The 14,812-nt window shown below is 32.3% G+C and overlaps 1 protein-coding gene across 2 annotated transcripts in view; it reads right to left on the bottom strand.

The window, feature by feature from the left end:
* Positions 1 to 14,812, bottom strand: part of LOC132704172 (TOX high mobility group box family member 4-like) — a 428,384-nt gene that overhangs the window by 375,267 nt on the left and 38,305 nt on the right. The gene's annotated exons all lie outside the window — the stretch shown is intronic.

The following is a 14,812-nucleotide window of genomic DNA, read 5'->3' as shown; positions in this document are numbered from 1 at the left end:
AAAGAGTCACATATTTCTCTATTTTTTTACTACACAATTTTAATACAACAATAAATACTTAGGAAAAAAAAGTAAATCGAAAAACAAAAATCTATTGTTGAGCAAAAGTCAATTAAACAATAGTAACATAACGAAAAAATACTAGTGCGATATATCTCGTTTTTTGCAGGCACGAGTATCAAATAAAAATAACAAGGTCTTACGAATATTCGTTTAGAAGACGTGAGAGATGGATAAATTAAGAATTATGGAAGAAATGTCAAGCAAAAAGATTGGAAAATAAGTGGAAAAGTCACGACTTATGAGAAGTGATCTTTTTTTCTTTTTCACAAAACTAACCAAATTTTCTGAAAGCCTGCTGTTCATTTGTTTACATAGCTATAACAAATAATTTTATACGGCGTTGCAGATTGTAGAAATTATAATTCAATGAAAACATGAGACTTCGTACCAGCTTTTTTAGTAGGTAAACTAAAAAATATTATTACATAAAAAGTGCAAACTATTTCACTTGATATAAAAATATTCTAATATTTATCATTAGTATTGCTTTAACAGAGAGTAGAAAAACATTAATTCCCGTATGACAAGATTTTCGTTGGGTTGGTTAATAGATAATTTTCTATTAAAATAAATAAGAACTAAAAGTTCAGATTTTCACGAAATTATATATTTTTTACATGACAATTGTTAATTTATTTTGATAAATGGATTATCATCAAGTATATTGGAAATAATTGTTTATTCCGTATACCTTCAGTTTTCGAAATTGAAATTCACCATAACAATACAAGAAAATAAACAAGTTGTTAGGGAAATCGTGCTGTAGATTGTCAATTTAAAATTATTGGCAACAATTATTAATCATCAAAAAAATCAACAAATATTTGCAATAAAATTAGTAAAATGTTTTTGCAATATCAATTAATTGAACTAAAACTACCAAACTAAAGCTACCCAAGCTTAACTTAACTAAACGTTATTTACTCGTAAGTATAAGTGCCGTTTTCAAACCACTTTATGATAACTAAGATATTTCAATTTTTTCTGGAAGTAACAACTTCAGCATAATTTCCAGAAAATTGTATATAGTTGAATATTAGGAGGCCAAAAAGATATGTTCAAATATGACCTTTAAGTACTCCTAGCTTAAATAGAATGCCATGTCCCGAGAGTCCCTAAAATGGAACGACATATTCTACGCCCCAAAAATAAAGATAAAGGTTAAAGGATAAACAGATAAATCAGGGACAGCAGCCAATGTTTATTAAAATTAGATAAATGTGATGATGTTTTTTTGAAAGCTGTAAAAATAATTAAATACAATTTGTTAGAGTTACTAAATGTGTCACGCTATTTTATAGACAGACATTTTACAAAGCTACCACCGAAAGTTTTTTCGACTTTAGCCCAACCCGAGATACCCGGATCCGAAGTGCCAAGATTCTGTTTACCGTGGCAGGTGCAAAACTGGCATACACACATTAATATCCGAGGACCGAGTTTAATCTAAAACGCGACCTATTTCAATCCGAAACTATAAATATGATAAAGTGTCTCACTGGGAACTGGTTCTCCGGAAATCATTAACGACTTTCGGAGTTCTAATTTGGCAAGCTAAAAATGTCCCAACTACTGATATAAATCACGAAATTTAATATTCAAAGTAAACAGATTATCGGATATTCCCTAAATCATAAATAACGGCCGGTAATTGATGAAAATTTCCCGCCGCCGCGAAAATATTTAACAATTATCGGTGTTGGATTTCTTAAAAAAAAAAAAAACGTTAAGGATTGTGATGTTGGTCGATGGGTTTATCGTAAAGCATAAAACGTAAAACTAACATAGCCAACTGTGACTAGAGTACCGCAAACGTTGGCACACACTGTGTAAAAGTGAGAGCAGTTGAAAAAAGATAAATGGGTTACTTTCTTGCTTTTTCAAGTTAATTTTGACATTACAAGGAACACTATTTTCTTTTCTTTGTTCGTAAAACTGAACGGATGAATAGAAAACCTTACCTACATTATTTTTAATAGACCTCTCCATCTCCACTGATAACCGGATAACCGGATTAAATCCTGGTGACTAACCCAAATAAGCGTTCCTATCCAAACGTTTTGGCACTAATATTAAAAAATACATAAATAATAATAAATAAATAAAACCGCCTTTATGAGCTGTTACTTAATTTAGTATACAAATTTTACATTACAAAGGTATGAATCAAGCATAAATCAAAAAAGAAAAACGATAAAAAAACAATATTAAATAAAGAGAACTGATAAACAATGTAGGTAGTTTCCCGCAGGAGATATTTCTTTAAATGAAATTTAAAAGCGCGGTGAGAGACATTCAGTGATTGGCACTGTGTTTATTAAGTAGTCTAACAGATGTATGCGAGAAGCAGCTTTAAGTCATGGATTTTTTAATTTTAGGTATGTCATACTGACAATTCTACAATTTCTATAAGTGAATTTTTCCAACAAATATGAGGGGCATCGAGTTTTAAGTAGTTTGTAAGGAAATCAAGAAATATATTAATCATAATATTAACATATTAATTACATAGTAATTAATGTCATCAATTATTATTAAAAAACAATATAGAAATATTTTGAACGTTGCTCATAGAGGGAACACCTTTTACCACATAAAAACTGTACACAATATGGATATGGTAGAAAATCGCGTTTACATTAATTTTAAATTAACAAGTTTTTTAAAAAATTTGAAATCAAACATTAGCAATTCGAAAACTCAAACATTCAAGAGAATCGACTTCAGATGGAATAAGGAATTCAACAGTAACCGCTACTCTGTCTGAAAAGTATCACTTTTATTTCAAATAGTGTTTTTCACATTAAAAGAGATGACGTAGAAAGCTTGAGCAATATTGAAGAACAGTGAAGCGTAAATCGTTTGCTCACTATGCCCCTGCGGAGCAAATACGGGTTATTCAAAGAACCGAAGTGATGAGACATTCACCTCATCGTAAAATTTGCCAAGCGACCAATAGCACGCGTTGAAGCAACACACTACACAGAGCGTTATTTGTTGGCAGTACCGGCGCGCATCCGAGCAGATTATCGTTCCCTTAAAAAGCACCAGGACATCTGAAAGGTATCGAGCCGTTTTATCTATTCATACCGGCGGCTAAATATTCATGAATCTCTTAAACTTATTAGCAAATCGGCAACAATCTGGCAGTTTTATCTTATTTGCTTAAACGCGCATTTAAAGGGAGCTCTATTAGCGGTTGCCCGAGAAGAAAACAAAAACAACTCCTTCCGAGAATTTCCTCCTTTGCAGTCGCGACGGATCGCGAAAAAAAGGGCCGCTGAAGTCCAAATCGTTGGCCACCATCTCATTACAAACGGCAAACGAACGTAAATCACACGAGCCGATGGAACAGAAAAGGAAAGGGAGATAGCGGCCATTTTGTTTGTGCTTTCGGTTTTCTAATTACTAATCAAGGTCGGCCAATTAATGCAAACGATGGTATGCGGTGATATCGTTTCGGGGAGAGCAGGTGAACAGAAGGATCACGCTCAGTTTGAGAAATCTATTGCATTAATTGAAGCACCCGGACTTAGATAGGAATTAGAAAATGCCATTTCAACGTCTGTATACTCTGCCAATACTATCATTGATCTTAAATATTTCATTTTAGTAAATCAGTAAAAAATACAGCCGTAATTACTCTCTAATCGGAGACCACTAACATTTTTATTGCATTGATCATATTATAGTCTGGAACGTTCTATCAGAGGTAGTGAATACTTCATTATATTTAAATCGGGATTAAACATTTTTAGTTGAATGAATGAAGAAAAGAGAAAAAAATAAAACGAAGAAAAGGGGTTCATCAACTAAATTTTTAATATTAATGAATCATAGTAATGAAAATAATATCATTTTTTATTACGTTTTTGCTTTTCATGTATATTCTAAGTAAACTAACCAAAACTTATCCCATCATTGATCAAATGCTAACTCCTGATATTGGATAGATATTATAAAATAATATAAAACAGTTTTGGAGTGGTGTTGCCAATATAAAAATATATTTTTTAAATTGAAACTGTATTTTCCAAAACTTCATTTTGTTTTATTATTTCGCCGTTGTCGATTAACATTATTTTTCTGTTGACACCACATAACAATTGTAGATGATCAATTTAGTTTCAATTTTTACAAAACTCGAAAAAATTAAAAATACTTAATACATTTTATAGAGGGAAATTCGATAGTAAAAAAACTCTTAAGGAAATTTTCGTCATTACAAAAAACAAAAGAAACGAATACAAGATGTGATATAGGCAAACCAAAAAATTCTAAAACATCCCTTGGAATTCAAAAATATAACTCAATTTAACATTTGGAATTTGGATAAAAAACATTAAAACAGCCTCGTCAACTTTGAATGAACGTTTGTCAGAATAACCTTGAATAGAGATAATTTCATTGCTATTTAAATCAAACAATGTTTCTGATACGGACTAATTTGGTGCAGCGGGAGACAACTGTCTTGCAGTTTCCACTGATATACCGAAAACATATCATGAAAAGGTAGACATATCTACATCCTAACATCTACTTGGCTTAGCATCACTTATAAATACGAACTATTAGCAGATATAACTCATTAATTTTTAGTTGGTGTGACACCTATAATCCTGAAAATAAGTGCGCGGCTCAAGTAATTTAGTTATATTTATTTTATTTTTATATTTATAATTAATTAAATTAGCTAATTCAAAGATACGCAAAATTAATATCTAGTGAATGATGTATCAATTTATATTCAAACCACCTAAGCGTAAAAGGCATGTTTACATTTTTGTGACAGCAATAAACTTTTTCTACTCCCTTCTGTAAAATACCTAATTATACACCTATCTAGCGTGGAGGAAGCGTCACTTTACCACATGGGTTTCTTGTCCCACGAATCCGAGCCCCTTTGGACATTTCCGGGATATTACTACGCGGGTAATACTCTGGATATCAGTTGGGCTACCCAGTATATTTTACCGGGCTTTTTTACATTTTTTTGAATATATTATGTGAAATTCTAAAAAGTTATTTATATTCATTTGTTGCTTTTTGGAGGCAGCCATGCACCCTGCCTGAGAATAAAATTGAATCTCGGCCTGCCCAAAATGGATTCAAATCGAACTTCTATTAAAAAACTCTAAATGAAAAAATTAGTGGTTGAGAAAACTTTACTAGTTAGAAAATCCCTACAAGACCCCCCCTTAGTAAACAGGAAGAGAGACAGAAATAATAAATATTAAATCATTATCTACAGAAATATCACCTGGAAAACGATTTTCATGTCAATTGTACTTTTGCAGCTAGGATTTTAAAACTTAAAAACTCTTTATTTTACCTGGACCTGTAAGTTTTAAATTTTTACAGTATAAACTAAGTCTATTAAAATCTATTGACTCAACACTCACTAAAGAAAAAATCGGCAACTAGTAGCGCTGATCGCGATCCATCAGCCGGTTGCCATTGTTATTGTTCGAAGCAATCGAAGTCGCTGGTGCCCATTCATTTTGCCAACTCCATCCGAGATTAATTAAAGTTTGTTCTATTTATTTATTTATAATTAACGCAGTATCAGTTCGGCGGGATTCATTAAAGTCAAAGCCGTTTGATTAGAAAATCCTATTAAGTCTACTTGTCCAAACTTATCGCAAATAAATTCCGTAATTAATCGTTTTTATTCCGCGGAATACTTATTATTTCCCCCGAAGTTTTCAGTAACTCTCCCCGGCACTCACCCATTCTTCTGTCCTTTCTTCCGTACGGCGCCGAAGTTAGACATCTCATTTATTTTAAAGTTTTCACAGACAAATGAATCTAATTATAATTTTGCAAGATATCTTTTTGAAAAAGTTTTAAATGCATTTCTTTAATGCACTTGGCGAGTTTCTTTGGCTCTTCTTCGGTACTTTTCGTTTTAAACGGATCGCAATTAGTGCATTTGTTAAAAGTATGCGATCGAAATGTCGTGTCGCGTGAATAGTATTGGTTAATTATGGCAGGATTATTCAAGGAAACTGTTCATTAAAAGATTCGTACACTTACTAGCAAAAGGAAGAACAACAAAGAAATTAGTTTTGGTTAATTTTGTAATTAAGCCTTGAACTAATAAGAAGCATAAACTTAAATGAAAAATACATTATGGTTCGAAAAATGTGTTTTATCGTACAAAACGTAGGGAATGCCAAACCGCCAAGACAAACTCTTTCAGAATATAAGCAATAATTTGTTATGGAAGAAACCAATGTTTTTATCCTCGGTGGTCTCGTCAATGGTAATTGAGCTAAATTGGTGTGGTCTTCATTGACAGATTTGTCGAAAGATGTTGGAAAATTACGACTTCTAAGGAGAGCTATTAATAAATAAATAACTATGCTATCCTCGTTTACTGTTTTCTTTCTATAATTGAATTTAAACTTATAGTAAAATTAAACACAGACACTGAATTAACCTCATATTTGTTTATTGTTGAAAAGCATTTGGTTGGTCCTAAATTTTATATTAAAAAATAATATAAAAACATAATTATTAAATTAATTTTCTAGAATAAATGGGGAATATACTCCTCAATCACACTTTAGCTATACCCGGTGCAATACCACATAAGAATATTAGCACAATTTTAGCAAAATCTTAAATGCTTAATTTATCGGAAAAAAGTCTCGGGGTATATTCAGCTTTCAAAGGATTTACAGTTAATTGTGTCTAATCTTGTGATTTATCGATTATTTAGGAGTTAAAAAGTATGTAAATGTTTACATATGGTATATGGGGCTTGTGGTTTACTAGTTTTCTCTAGTCTTATTATATAGAACGATATACGACGTTAAATATCTCTGGTGGTCAGCGTAACATCATTGATGATTTTTCTCCATGCGCTTCTGTCGGTTGTCATTGCGATGGCATCGTGCATTAGCTTGCTATAGGTAGTCGTCATCTGGCCTATTCATCTAGTCGGAGAGCGGCCACGAGTTTTTCCATATTGTACGGACTTTTCGTCATTACATGTTAAAAATATTCTAGTTGCTTTAGTCAGATTTTACGGGAAATCCTGTTGGTAATATTAAGTACATTTATAATGGGAACATTTGTACGGAGTTCAGTCCATAGGATACGTGTACATACGTCTATAGCAATACATTTCGGTAGCAGCGATCTTCTTACGTTCCGTATGTCTGAGAGTCTACGATTCGCAGCCATACGCCAATATTGGGAGCACCAGACAGTTGACTAGCCGGTTTTTGATGGCTCTTGCGGTTGCTTTCGTTTAGTTAGTAAACTGATTAAACTCTTCTTCAATACTAGCGAGTAGTGCTGTATCATATCCAAAGTAGATTATTTATTTTTTAACTATTGAAATGCCTCCCGTTTCTAGCGACCTTCTCATGATGTATTCACCATATATGTTAAATAGTTGAGGACACCCCTGTCTGACTCCTTGTTCAAGGGAAAATTCCTTTGAAGCTGTAGTGTGCTGATACAACTGGATGATAAGTGAAATAAGGTATTGCGGTACTCCCACTTCTTTTAAGATTTTCCACAGCTGATGACTTTATTATTATTAAATACAAATATTATTTATTAAATATATACATTAATATTAATTTGTTAGTTATTAATATAATAGATTTTTAAGGATATATTTTTAAAAAGTGATTGATTTGAGGACTACAAATCTTGGCAGGTATTTATTACTCGAGAAGAACTAACGATAATGTATCCAATGATAAAACTAGTTTTCTCAAAAATCTTGGACCAATACCATCCGAGATATGGCCTATCTTACCTGTATATTTTGAATAAATTGGTCACGGCTGTCCCCTGACAAGTCCATATCGTCCACTATGCGTCGCAGACATCGGCGTGTCCGAATTCTTTTCCACTTGGGATTTAATAGTCACTGCGTTTTCTCTCACAGCAAACCGAAAGTAATGGCCCGGCAACACTGTGTAATAATAACTCTATCGGAGTTTAATTAAAGCCGTAACTTCGCATTAAGTGTTTAACCGGAATACAAAATAATTTAATTACTGAATAATATCAGTGTACCGGCGTTCGACTTCATGCAATTACCCCGGATGTCCACTAAAGTTTAATTTACGACGTTTGGGCGACGAAAACCCCCCCGGCAGCCGAGAGTCCCGCGTCCCGCCGCGGTTACTCTGTTCTATTAATCCGTCAACCCGACGAACAATAATTTCCCGTCTTGTAATTCTATTATGGTCTCGAGCTGATAACAGGTTAAGCAAATTGTTGGCTCAAATATATTACCCATAAAAAAAGATTGAAATCTAGAATAAAGTTCGGGCTTCTGTGAATACAGTTCGAAACAAGTCCCAGTAAGCTTACAATCACACAGCTAAAATCGATTTTTCAAAGATTTATAATAAATACACCTTGCGCAATCATTTATCCCGTATGAACTAAGTACTGATATATTTTGACTATTTTTCATGATGACAGTTTTGTGTTATAGGTGCTGATGTTAATTGATGGATCGATAGACATTTATGTAGATCAAATAGAAATATAACTTTATTTACCCAGAACTTTTACATGTCATCACAATAAATTTTAATATATGTTAATAAATCGTAAGTAGCACAGGCTATATGTTATTGCCAAGACAAAATCAAAACAATATAAATGTAAAACAGCTAAATAGAAACACATACACATATGAACACAGAATTATTAAAATAAATATCATAAGAAAAAAAGAAAAAGCTGAATACGGTTTAATTAATTTTGCCGAAAACTAAATTACTTTCAAGGTATTTTTGAACCGAATAGATGCAACGAGCAAGCAGATATTATTTCATTGATCTTTTAAATTTTTTGTCTATTGTACAGTGTGTAATTCAAAAAATTAGAAACATACTTTGACATAATATGCAGCGGGGTAGTGATTAAATCATTCCTAAAATTATAAGAATGATTTTTACTTGTGGAAGTGTATCCTTTTATAATGCTTTTCAATTAAGGCAAAATAAACAAAGATGCAAGGTAAAGGCATAATCATGTGGTCCAAAAAAAGGGTCTGCAATGGGCACGATAATGCGCACAACACAAAACCCTAGTCGCTCTCTTTTTTAATTTAAAAATGGTCTGTTCTGCAGTACTGTGCCTGTGCCACCACAATGGAACGGCATAAGAAATTTGAACGAAACAGTACAAAATAACACGTTTTAAGGGTGCCGAAATTTATGTACGTTCACAGTCTTCTTAAATATTAAAAATATCAGACTCGATGAAGTTTTAGAGAGTTTATCTCTATGGTGTGACCACGACAATTTGTCATCTATAATGAGACCTAACAACTTCACTCTGTTACATACCGCTTACCTCGAGTTAGTCGGTATTTTCAAAATTTGGGATTTATCTAATTTAAGAGAAGACTATTGGCACCGAACTACCTTGCGGCTAAATCCAAAGCAACATTTCAGGTGTGAGACAAAGTTTCAATGCTGCCGCTGGAGGTAACAAATGTCGTGTTAAGGAAAACCAGTTGATATCTATTTTTCAGCATACAAAAGCATGCCTCTTATACCATAGTGTTCTAATTTTTTTAATAAAATAACATGGCACACGCCGTCAAAGGGTTTGAAGAAATCGCATGGTGTTATAACACTGCAAGACTCTTACTAGGGCTTTCATCGTAGAATATCCAGCCCTAAAACCAAACTGGTCCTGATTCAACAAATTACGTTTTTTAAAAAAAAAAGCACCAATCTGTGGTTTAAAATTCTATCCATTATCTTCCCAAATGAAGAAACAATGCTAACAGGACGATAGTCGGCATTGTTGGGATCACCTTTTTTCAAAAGCGGCAAAACCCTGTTAATTTTAAATTTAGAAGGAACAACGCCAGTGCGAAAGCTCTTGTTAATCAATGAAGTCAATGGAGTTATCAACAGGTCAACAGTGCTTGCTAAAATTTCCAAATTTATATCAAAAATGTCAGTTGATGGTGAAATATTAAGGGAGATAAATGCACTATATACATCTGCCTCGTTAACGGGATTCATATAACAGGAATCAGAGAATGTTGGATATGTTGTCACTGAAAGAGAAGCGTGCTTAATTGCAGGCAAATTTTTAATCACTTCTTCAGCAACGTTTGGTAAGCTCTTGTGTTGTATATGTATTATGTATTATGCACTATGTAGTACAAAAAACGATGCGCCAATAGAATATTACAAAATAAAGTTAGTTTAGCAAATATATAAACATCAAAATCGTTTTTACTTTAACTTTTTTTGAAAAGGTTTAAGACACCCAAAATAAAATTTAAAGCACACTATTGATTTGTTATTAAAAGTCCCTGACAAAATTTTTAAAACTGTTTTATGGGGATATTTTCGACAAAAATAATATTTTTTAAATAGTCTTAATTAATTGCTTGAAAATGTGCATATATTTTGTTTTATCAATATTACAGCTTTGCAAATGAAGAGCTCTTACACAATTCTTACGTAAATTGGTCAATAATTCTATTAAGGCTCCTGAACTACTGCAGTGACTAACTTTTAATGTGCCTAGATTTTTAGTTGACTATGACTTTCTATCTTCCGAGCCGTAGGTTGCGCAGAGTGGACATGTAACATCTACAATCTAGTTCAGAATCACTATGACATTTTCATCTGTACTCTTTCTACAATAAGACATGTATACTTTACTTAAATCAAAATTTATTTAAAATAAATACGAATAAAATATTATACTCTTGGTTTTGCAGTTGTTTGAGGATCCCACGTACTACTTCTTCTTTTAATTTTTATACGAACTATCTCCGGAAGCAATTATTGTTTCGAGAACAAGTATGAAGTAAATCTTGAACTTAAATTTAACTATTATGACGCAATTGTGGTCTAAGTTTTAGGTATTTTTTGGGCCTTTGTTTACAGAGCTGTGTTTTCAAAAGCAGGCGTTTTCAAACTCATATGCAAATAATGACGAAAATTCTTGATTTGATTTTATTATTTATACGACATAATAATGTATATTTGTCCGTATTATTTAGAAATAACAAATAAATCAGTATCTTGGTCTTCCTTACCTATTGATATAGTTGTCACCAACATTTAAAAAGATAATATATAATTTTCCCATTTTTCAAGAAATAAAAAATTACGTTTAAATGTACGCATTTACTTAAATATCAGTTTTAAGTCATTTTAACAAAGTATTTTTTGATCATCAAATAATAATATGTATACGATTTCAGCCAGAACTATATTCATAAATAAAGTAATTTACCAGTGAGAATATTCCATTCCCTCATTTATTTATATAGATTTATTGTAAAATTTGCCTCACTTTTTCACCATTGCCATTACAGTTTAGGTCTAGTTCACTGCACACATATAACACAACACACAATACCGACCAATCACAGAATTATGGTATCAATTTCAAATTCAAAAATATCAATCAACTATGTGCAAAGATTTAAGCGGATTTCAGATCAAAAACTGCCTCTAAATATTTTAACTTTTTAGTGGAGTTTATGTAAAGATCGAATTTACAATTCGTGTCATAGTCACCGTCAAAATTACGAATTTTTATTCTTTGCAAGTCTGGAGCACCAGCTTTCGTCATGGAATAACTAATCAATTGGGTTTTCTCTAAAATAAGTGCCAGCAGGCTATAATCTAGCCATTTCTTTTATCAGATTTAGTAATTTTTCAGCCTTTGCGACAGTTATTTCCAAGTGTTTTCAGCAATAATCAATGCCGCATCTTCCGGTACCTTCCATCGGTAAAACAAAAAAAATTCGATTCATATATAATGTAAACAAAATTGGCCCCAGAACCGTGACCTGCGGCACACCATACATTACCGGAAGAGAGCAGCTCAGGGTGTTATAATACGACCAAAAATATAGTGCATTTATTGCTTTGATGTATTTTACAGTACCTTAATCGCAGATCTTCGCAGAGCCGTGGTAAAACCCATCGCAACAGATGTTTAATCTGCATTAAGTAGGTCTTGCCTGAGATGGAACGTAACGAATATTTGTAGAAACTTGGAAGTTGAAAAGTAAATGAACCGTTTTAAATTTGGTTAAGCATTGATGCGGTGGGGTATTTTCGAATAAGTAGAAGCGTTTATTTTAACAACAGGTGATATGTACGTTCTTAAGAGTTTAATCTAAATTGCAATATGTTCGTATATATTAAGGAGGTATTTGACTGTGATCCTTCCGGTATGTACCTATTTACGTGCCGCCTTCACATGGAAAACGCATAATAATTCTTCATGCTGGGTCCAAAAATGGTTGGGTCAAAGATTCAAGTGTGGATTACTATGAGAAAATGACCGCAGAAATATTTGAGGACTGGTTTGAAAATAAAATGTTGCCAACACTATCGCCAAATGCTGTTATTGTGTTGATAATGCCTCGTATCATTCAGCCCAAATTAGAAAAATTCCAAATACTTCTTCAAATAAAGAATTTCTGAACGAAAATGACTTATATTTTGAAGAAAAGTACACGAAGAAACAACTTCTGGAATTATTAAAAATAAAAAATAAAGACTATAAAATCGATTGGATAGCACAACAAAACATCATTATATGTTTAACCTGAATGAGATGATTTGGAGTTGAAATCGCATATAAGAAGAAATAACATTGCACCAAAATTTAGTGATAGTACCATAAACGTAATTCGGCAAGAGGTAGCTAAAATATCAGGACAAAGCTGGTCCAACTGAGAAAAACGTGTAATAAAAGAAAAAAATATTTATGGAGAACGATTAGCGATATTAATAATGATACTATATAGAAATGTGATGAAATAGAATGTAATAAATTGTTACTTTGTACTAATTTTTTTATGTACGGGTTCCAAGAATTGCTCGGCGAAAAAGATTGAAAACTGGACTGGTTACGGGTGTTCTATAAGGGGCTGCGGTTTTGGAGTAATAAACAGTAGGCAAAGTTAATCACGGGGTCGGTTGTAAAAGCACTATAATTTTGGTCGAAGTATACTTAGTTAAACTTTTTGAACTCTAGCTTATGATTTACTATTTTACTATCCCTCTAATACCTAAGTCTCTCCAGCAAGATATGACGCGACACAGTATCGAATGCCTTAGCCAAATCGAATAAAGCAGTAACAGTAACACATTTTTCTGTCATTAAAAGATCGAACTATGCCCCTAGCTAACTTGATCAATGCATCTTCCGTGCCTGCTTTTTTCCTAAAACCAAATTAATTAGTGTAAGGCATTTTTTTCTAAAAATTGTTTTTATCTAATTTCAATACACTTTTTAAGGACTTTATCCACAATAGCTACTAGTGCAATTGGCCTGTAATTCGACATTTGGTCTCCTCAAAAATATCCGGGATGACTCCCTTGGAGAATACCAGGTTAACCAAATATAGTAACGGCGTAGTAAAATATTTATATATTTTTCTAATAAGCGCATTTGAATCCGTATTTTTAAGCAATTTTATTATTTGTATTAATTCTTTTTCTTGTATTGGCGACAAAAATATACTCAAATTACTTTTTTTTCTGTTTAGAACTTACATTTAACTTACATTTTTTGGCTAATTGACTATGCTGGGATCTGTACCATATAGTGAGAACTAGACAATTTCAATTTAGCATTTCAACGATAGACACTCAATCTCGAATAACAGAACAAAGTTATCATCCTTTATAAATTTACCTTTTTTTAGGGACGGTTGATAAAGTTTCTTTATTTAGTAAAATATTTTATAGTTTATCAGTTATCTATCGACAATAAAGCTCACTCCATTTAGATAATCATTTTTAACAGCTACTTTTATTTTTTCTTATGGTGATGTGTTGCAGTTGATATATTAGGGCAACCATCAAAAAATTTATATAAAGAGTATTTGCAGCTTTTGTTAATGCTAATGAAAACAAGAGTGAATTTGGTAATTCAACGCGGATAATCCAACCTTTAGCTCTTTTTCTGTTGTGGATAAGACCAAATTTTGCACCAACTCTTAGTTTATTTTATAATTTCACTTATTTAATTACATTCCGGTTGAGCTTAATTTATTGGCAAATTTTCACTTATGGAGGGCAATGAGCTTCGATATTTTATATACATTATTAATTAAAGTAGCTACCTGAAAAGCTCAGTCTATCGACATATCAAAGTTAATAGGTTTGTTAAACAAAACAGGCGTAAATTTCGAAAATTTAACGGCTCGGTCACCCGAATACACACATTACGTATTTATAATTTCTGTTTAAATAGTCTATCGGCATAAATTGGTGAATTAATTAAATAAATAGCGGCTAGTGTAGTGTTAGTGGTTGTTTAAATTTTGGTTTATAACGTTTCGGGTGCCGCTAATTTATATAAACGACCGCCGGTGTGATGCCGTAGATCAATTCCGCCGGTTTATTTTATTAAATATTTATAAAGTGAATCGGCTGGCGTTATTGTCGGTGTATGATCATCATATCAATTATTGTTGAATTCGGACGATAATAATTAAAATTATAGGGCTATTTGATGGTCATGGGGTACATTGATTTCAAGATTATTTTTTTCAAAGGCAGTACGACATATCTATTAGATAGATATAGGTACTCGAAAACTAAAAATCAATATATTCACAAGCTTCAATTTTAAACTAACGGACTATTTGCCGTAACTTAAACCGATTAAAATGTTTGCTGCAATTAATCATCAAGCTGAAGGGGGTTAATATGAAAATTTTCTTTATTCTTTTTTATTTCCATTGATGAGTATAAATTTCATATTT

Source organism: Cylas formicarius, unplaced genomic scaffold (genome assembly GCF_029955315.1).
Source record: "Cylas formicarius isolate icCylForm1 unplaced genomic scaffold, icCylForm1.1 PGA_scaffold_6__28_contigs__length_40554024, whole genome shotgun sequence".
Classification (NCBI taxonomy): domain Eukaryota; kingdom Metazoa; phylum Arthropoda; class Insecta; order Coleoptera; family Brentidae; genus Cylas; species Cylas formicarius.
Note: the sequence above shows the minus strand (reverse complement) of the source record. Positions and strands in the feature narration are given on the sequence as shown.